At 41.6% G+C, this 8380-nt stretch overlaps 1 protein-coding gene across 1 annotated transcript in view; it reads left to right on the plus strand.

Moving 5' to 3' along the window:
• LOC122553882 (putative transmembrane protein INAFM2) overlaps positions 1-8164 on the plus strand; it is a 34660-nt gene extending 26496 nt beyond the window's left edge. Inside the window, exon 2 of the mRNA XM_043698341.1 lies at positions 7306-8164. The gene's annotated coding sequence lies outside the window, so the exon portion shown is untranslated. The remainder of the gene's footprint in view (positions 1-7305) is intronic.
• The last annotated feature ends 216 nt before the right edge of the window (positions 8165-8380 follow it).

Genomic DNA, 8380 nt, shown 5'->3' on the forward strand with positions numbered 1-8380 from the left:
TACATAGCCTGCAAACGTGTCCTGCAGATCCTTGAAGGAAATTCAGGGTAGTTTGACAGTCACTGGTAGCACGTTGTCTTCCAAAAGGCTGCACGTGTCTGCCACAAGTTATAGCAGTGAAGTATTACTGCTTTCACTTGCCTGCTTTGTGCACCAGCTGTGTTTTTTTTAGATTACAGTGTGGAAACAGGGCCTTCGGCCCAACAAGTCCACACCGACTCTCTGAAGTGCAACCCACCCAGACCCATTCCCCCACATTTACCCCTTCACCTAACACTACAATTTAGCATGGCCAATTCACCTAACTTGCACATTTTTGGACTGTGGGAGGAAACCGGAGCACCCGGAGGAAACCCACGCAGACACAGGGAGAATGTGCAAACTCCACACAGACACGCCCAAGGCGGGAATTGAACGCAGGTCTCTGACGCTGTGAGGCAGCAGTGCTAACCACTGTGCCATCGTGCTGCCCACTTTTGCTGCTTCAGTTATCAGTGTTACAGAGGTGCCCTTTGGAAAATTGATGACTGCTTCTCCATCCAGGATGTGGTCTGCAGCCTGTAAGCTTTAATGTGGCAGTGTTTCTGCCATGTGTTTCGTCAGTGGCAGGTTAGAATCTTGCTAAATCTTTGGATTTAGGATCATAGCGAGGTACATTACGGAAACACCCTTTGGTCCAACACGTCCATGCCGACCAGATATTCTAAATTCATCCAGTCCCATTTGCCAGCATTTAGCCTATATCCCTCTAAATTCTTCCTACTCGTGTATCCTATCACGTACACTACCGATTTTGATGCATTCTGCAAACTTACTAACCATACCTCCTATTCAGCTGCTGATATATAGCACTGACCTATCACAATCATTTCTACCTTTCCCCCAGACCTGATGAAGAGTTAAGCCCGAAATGTTTACTCTCTCTCCTCAGATGCTGTGTGACCTGCTGTGCTTTTTCCAGCACTGCTCTTTGACTGGCTTCTCCAGCATCTGCTGTCTTCACTATCTTGTAGTTTGTAGCTATAAAGCCCTTTTCTATTTGAGGCATTGTCACTGCTGGAACATGTGACAGGTAGGGGCAATGGAGTCGTGGCATTGTCACTAAATTGCTAAACCCAGAGATGCTGGTAATGTCCTGGGTATCAGGTTCAAATCTCACTATAGCAGATAAAGTTGAATTCAATACAATCTGGAATTAAATGTTAAGTTATGACCATGAAGCAATTATTGATTGTCACAAAAGCCCATCTAGGTAAAAGTGAGGACTGCAGATGTTCGAAATCAGATTCGAGAGTGTGGTGCTGGAAAAGCACAGCAGGTCGGGCAGCATCTGAGGAGCAAAAGAGTAGATGTTTCAGGCTTAATCTTTCATCAAGGCTCCATCTCCTCATTAACCTCCGACTCCCCACCCCTAACACCTCATCTTCACCATAGAACCCCCAACCTAATCACTTAGCCACCATGCCACCTTTACTGCTATTATATCCAGTTACTCATGAGGAAAATTACATGGCAGAAGTTACACAACCACCTACTTCATATTTGAACATTTCTATAATAGAGACCTCGGTTCAGGATTCCATTTGTTTCTTCCAGCTAGTTCTGCCATTCAGTTAAATCACAGCCAATCATATTTGGCATTTTCAAATTTCCCACAGCCTCAGCAGCTTTTTGGGAGATGAGGCAGAGAATCTCACATTTCTCTCTCGAGTGAAGAAAAGCTTCATGACCCCTGAATGGCCTAGCTCTTAATTTGAAGTTATACGCACCGCACCCCCCCCCCGTTCCAAAAGAGTTTTCTCTTTGATCGGATTCTTCAATCATGCAAAATATCTTAATTAGATCCCCCCAACCCAATCTTCTAAATTCAAACGGAATAGAAGTCTAGCCTGCATTACTTATCTTATTCTTTAACTACTTTAACCCCAGACATACCTAAAGATGAAGTGTTGACCTGGTCAAGCAACCAAATAGGTAGCCAGCATTTGGCCTATATATCCCCCTAAATTTATATGCCAGACAACATTAACAACAAATGATAGACAGAGCTAAGCAATTCCATAACCTACGGATCAGATCTAAGCTCTGCTGTACTGCCACATCCAGTTGTGGACGGTGGTGGAGTATTAATCAACTCACTGGAGGAAGAGGTGGTGGTGATGGAATGTCCAGTATACTAAAAGCAGGACAAATCCAACCCCAGCCAATTACAGCCCATCAGCCTACACTCGATCATCAGTAAAGTGATTGAAAGGTGTTACCAATAGTGCTATCAAACAGTATCTCCTCAGTGAGACCCAGTTTGGGTTCCACCAGCTTGCTGGATGTTATTTCAACAATTCTTTTCAGACATGGACAAAAAAAAAGTTGCATGCCAGAGGCAAGGTGGTGATGAGAGCCCTTGACGTCAAGGAGCCCTAAAAAACCAATAAGAATGGGGATCAGGCAAACTCTTTTCTGGTTGGAGTTATGCCTGGCACATTGGAAGATGGAAAAGCACTGCAAGTCAGGCAGCATCCAAATGCCCTAGGGCTTTTGCCCGAAACGTCGATTTTCCTGCTCCTCGAATGCCGCCTGATCTGCAGTGCTTTTCCATCACTATACTCTAGATTCTAATCTCCAGCATCTGCAGTACTCACTTTTGCCACCTTGGAAGATGGTTGTGGTTGCTGGACATCAGTCATCTCAGCTCCAGGACATGTCTGCAGGAGTTCCATAGAGTGGTGTCATAGGCCCAACCATCTTAAGCTGCATCATCAATGAACTTCCCTCCATCATAAGTTCAGAAGTGGGGATGTTCACTGATGAATGCACAATGTACAGCACCATTCACAACTTCTCAGATACTGAAGCAGTCCATGTTCGAATTTATCATCACCATTGCTGAAATCCCCACATCCAAGGGGTTACCATTGACCATAAAGTGAACTGAACTATCCCTATATAAACTGTGATCACAATAGCAAGTCAGACGCTATGCAGTGATTAATTCATCCCGACTCCCAAAGCCTGTCTACCATTTACGAGGCATGAGCCGGGAGTGTGGTCAAATGTTATCCAGTTGCTAAATTGACAAGATGGACCACTTGTTTTTTCATCATCTCCACCAATGAATTACAGTAACAGCAATGTGTACCATTTACACAATGCACAGTAACAACTCACCAAGGCCCCTTAGACAGCATCTTCCAAATCATTGACCAGTACTGTCTCAAAGGATATAGCAGCAGATATATCGGAACAGCATCTGCAAGCTCCCCTCCAAGCAACTCACTGTCTAGACTTGCAAATATATCACTGGTCTTTCATTGTCACTGGGTCAAATTCCTGCAACATTCTCCCTACCAATTTACCTAAAACAAATCATCACTACCTTCTGAAGAGAAATGGGGTGGTCAACATATGTTGACATAGCACTGTAAACCCTTGTCTCAAGAGTAAATAGCTAAACTTTCTAGATATTATGGAGGATTCCTTTGGTTTGGAAAATAGTGAATGTAACTTCTTTTAATAAAAATGGGGGAAACAGGCCAATTAGCCTAACATCTGTAATAGGGAAAATATCAGAGGGTATTATTCAAAGATGTTAGGCAAGAATGTTTAAGAAAATTCAACAAAAGTCAATATTGTTCTGTGAAAGGAAAGTGTGTTCTTTGAAGAAGTAACTGTACTGTGGATAAAGGGGCTCTGGCTATAGTGTTTTTAGATTACCAGAAGACAGTTGATGAGGTACCACATCAAAGGTTATTGTGAAAAAAACTCTTAGTGTGGAGCATAATATAGTGGCACAGATAAATAATTGGAGAAGGAAACAGTTTGTTCAGTAATTTTCTGGTTGGAAAGATTTTAATGTGTGTGCCACAGGGATTGGGCTGGGTTTCAACTTCTTACAAGTCATTTGAAAGGAACCAAAGGCAGGGTTGCTATATTTTATGTTAACCCAAAGTAGGAAAGTAAGTTGTGAAGAGGACATAATCCATCTGTAACACTTGTAGTTACATTTAAGTGAATGGGTAAAGATTTGGGAAATGGACTATAATGTGGGAAAGTTTGTAATTGTTTGTTTTGGCAGGAGAAATGAAATAAAGAATATTATGAAAATAGAGTTATCACAGAGCTCTAATTTGTACAAGGATCTGGCATCCGACTGCATGATTTGCAAAAGGATAGGAAAGGGGATATTCAGGTACAGCAAGTTGGTAGAAAGTCTAATAGTATATTACCACTTACGATAAAGGAAATTGAATACAAAAGTAGGGAGGCTATGCTCCAGTAATACAGAGCATTGTTGTGATCAAATCTGGAGTACGGTGTACAGTATTGGTCTTCTTATTTGAGCAAGGATATAAATGGGTTGGAACAGTTCAGAGAAAACTTGCCAAACTAATACCTGCAATGAGTTGTCTTATGAGAAGTGGTTGGACAGGCTAGGCCTGTAGTTTAGAAAAGATGAGCTGATTGAAAAACAAGATCCCAAAGGGTCTTGACATGGATCTGGAAAGGATGAACAATCTAGAACAAAGGGTCACTGTTTAAAAATAAGAGCTTGCCCAAAAGGAAGCAGAGTCTGTGAATGTTTTAAGACAGCGACAAGTTCTTCATGTGCAAGGAAGTGAAAGTTTGAGTGTAGACGGGAATGTGGATTTGAAATTGCAGTCAGATCAGTCATGGTCTTATTAAATGGTGGGGGTAGGGTGGAGATGCTGGGTGGGCCTACTTGTGCTCCTAACTCATATGTTCATAATGTCCATAATGTAGGAAGTCCACACAGCAAACTTACATACAAAACAGTGTGACAGTGACCAATCATCTGTTTGAGGGAGAACTATTGTCCAGACTACCAGAGAGAATACCCTTGTTCTTTTTTGAAATCCTTGAGTGAGATTGTTTACAGCCACAAAAGTGCAAAAAAGATCTGATTCATTGACTCCTCATTGACACGTGATAACTCCAACAGTACACCCAGTACTGCACTCTAAATGTTCCCCTAGGCTTTGTGCTCATGTGTCTGGGTTGAATTTGAATCTACAGAGGAACATTGATTATCTGGCATTCAATTATCCAAATTTCGGATTATCTGGCAAGATCGCAAGATCCCCATGCTTGGCTAAACTATGTTATCCAGCATTCGATTAACTTGTCCTTCAGATAAATGAGGTTCCTCCGTACAAACTTTTGTTCCAAATGAGTGCAGTACCAAATAAGTCTTAAATGATATCCAGCAGGAAACCTGATAATACCCGACCGTGTCTAATTTATAACTTGACTCCACTTTTAAACACATTAAATTTGAATTGTTTATCATTCTATCAAAACAGCAATTTGACCTTGTGTAGCAGAGAATGATAACAATTGATGGGGAACATTTTCCATAGCTTAAGAAGTTAAGCAAGTTTATCTACAGAATGCATTCAAATAAGACAGATCATGTTTGTAAAAGTGAAAAACAACTACAATAAGGTTACTTAAGTGAAATTTCAAGACACTAGGGGAAAATGGGAGCAGAAGAGTACACTCAAAAGCTAGAAGCTGCATAAACATACATCACTTTCCCAAGGAGCTTTGCTTAATTGTCTTGAAATGCATAAAAGTGGATAAATCCCCAGGGCCTGATCAGGTGTACCCTAGAACTCTGTGGAAAGCTAGAGAAGTGATTGATAGCCCCTTGCTGAAATACTTGTATCATCGATAGTCACAGGTGAGGTGGACTGGAGTTTAGCTAATGTGGTGCCACTATTTAAGAAAGGTGGTAAGGACAAGACAGGGAACTATAGACTGGTGAACCTGACATTGGTAGGCAAGTTGTTTAGAAATAATCCTGTGGGATAGGATGTACGTGTAATTGGAAAGGCAAGGTCTGATTAGGGATAGTCAACATGGCTTTGTGCGTGGGAAATCATGTCTCACAAACTTGATTGAGTTTTTTGAAGAAGTAACAAAGGAGGATTGATGAGGGCAGAGCAGTAGACGTGATCTATATTGACTTCAGTAAGGCGTTTGACAAGGTTCCCCACGGGAGACTGGTTAGCATGGTTTGAGCTCATGGAATACAGGGAGAACAGCCATTTGGACCAAGAGCTGGCTGAAAGGTAGAAGACAGAGGGTTGTGGTGGAGGGTTGTTTTTCAGACTCCAGGCCTGTGACTAGTGGAGTGCCACAAGGATGGGTGTTGGGTCCACTAGTTTTCATCATTTATATAAATTATTTAGATGTAACCGTAAGAGGTCTAGTTAGTAAATTTGCAGATGATACCAAAACTGGAGCTGTAGTGGACAGCGAAAAAGGTTACCTTGGATTACAATGGGATCTTGATCAGATGGGGTTTAATTTAGATAAATGCAAGGTGCTGCATTTTGGGAAAGCAAATCTTGGCAGGACTTATACACTTAATGGTAATGTCCTAGGGAGTGTTGCTGAACAAAGAGACCTTGGAGTGCAGGTACTTAGCTCGTTGAAAGTAGAGTCGCAGGTAGATAGGATAGTGAGAAGGCGTTTGGTATGCTTTCCTTTATTGGTCACAGTATTGAGTACAGGAATTGGGAGGACATGTTGCAACTGTACAGGACATTGGTTTGGCTACTTTTGGAATATTGTGAGAAATTCTGGTCTCCTTCCTATCGGAAGGATGTTGTGAAACTTGAAAGGGTTCAGAAAAGATTTACAAGGATGTTGCCAGGGTTGGAGAATTTGAACTATTTGGAGAGGTTGAATAGGCTGGGACTGTTTTCCCTGGCGCATTGTAGGCTGAGGGTGACCTTCTAGAGGTTTATAAAATCATGAGGGGCATGGATAGGATAAATAGGCAAGTTCTTTTCCCTGGGGTGGGGGAGTCCAGAACTAGTGGGCATAGGGTGGTATGTGTAATGAACTGCCAGAGGAGGTGTTGGAGGCTAGTACAATTGCAACATTTAAAAGGCATGTGGATGGGTATATGATTAGGAAGGGTTTGGAGGGATATGGGCCAGGTGCTGGCAGGTGGGACTAGGTTGGGTTGGGATATCCGGTTGTCATGGATGAGTTGGACCGAAGAGTCTGTTTCTATGCTGTACATCTCTGTGACTCTTGAGACAACATACCACACTAGAATCTGCTGCTGACTCTGGGAAGATTATGAAAAAAAAAGATTGTCACTTGAACCATAAGATTCCAGCCATGCTTATAACATTTCTCGTATGAGTTCTGATAACTATCAGCAAAATATCATAGGTTGAGAATCGCATTGTTCATTGTAAAGTTGTACTTTTCTTCTTCAATTATTGTAAATTTGAAAGGTGATAATGAAACTGCCTTTCTGCCTTTCTGCAGATGAACTCTCGACATCCCAGGATTGAGTTGCTGCATGATGCCATCACAGTTTCTTAGGACAATTAGAAAGGTTTCCGATGACGAGCAGAGACAATATTCTAATTGTGATAGAATTCAAGTCTACACAGGCGACTATGCTGCTGAGGAAAAGAAGACCAATACATCCAATCATCCATATGGATTGTCTCTGGACTATACCATGCCAGCTGTCTTTACCATAATGGACCTAAGATTCACTGACCAACATTCCAGCCTTGTATCTGGGGAACATTAGAGGCAGCTCTGCAAAATGCCACAGCCTGCAGTCTAGTGCCATGACTATATTGTATAGCAGTGTATATTTAGTTGAATGGATATAGCAGACATATCTGAATTTGTCACCCATGTTCTCAGAAATGGCAGCTTCATATAGCAACTCAGAACAATTCCCGAGTCAAACTACTCAGTAAACACATGTAAAACCAGCAGGCCTCTGCTCTTGAGCTCCAGGATGTGGCTATTCAGAGTCCTTGAACTCTCTGAAAGCCATTCTGCAGGGATTGCAAGCCAAAGCCTCCCCTACCCACCAAACTAGACCATCAACACAGGGATGATCCTTTGATCCCATCAAAACATCATAGCTGATCCTATATCAACGTGGGAATAAAATATAGTTTACAGTATATTTCCTCGTAATATGTCCAAAACAGTGGATATTAAAATATTTATACATATTTATACTGAAGTATAGAGGTAATGAAGTGAACCTTTGTAAAGATATTGATTTCTTAGGGCTTTTTCTTTTTGTGACATTCTGCAGTGAGGTTGGCTACACTTATGTGGTGCGTGGAAATAAAACAAATATTTATTTACTTGTAAACTGTCTACTTAACTAAATAAGGTTAATTTTGTCACTGCTACAGCTGGAGTATTATCAGAAACAAATGGCAAGGTTTCTTGTCTATCTGCATAATGCAAGCCTCAACATCAGGTTCACTCAAACATAAGATGACCTTCTCTTCCAGGTCCTGCTTTCATAAGTGTATTGATGCAGTAAAGAACTTTAGACTCTGTTGGATCTTGCATCTTCTTTTTC

The sequence above is a fragment of the Chiloscyllium plagiosum genome, chromosome 10 (assembly GCF_004010195.1).
Source record: "Chiloscyllium plagiosum isolate BGI_BamShark_2017 chromosome 10, ASM401019v2, whole genome shotgun sequence".
NCBI lineage: Eukaryota > Metazoa > Chordata > Chondrichthyes > Orectolobiformes > Hemiscylliidae > Chiloscyllium > Chiloscyllium plagiosum.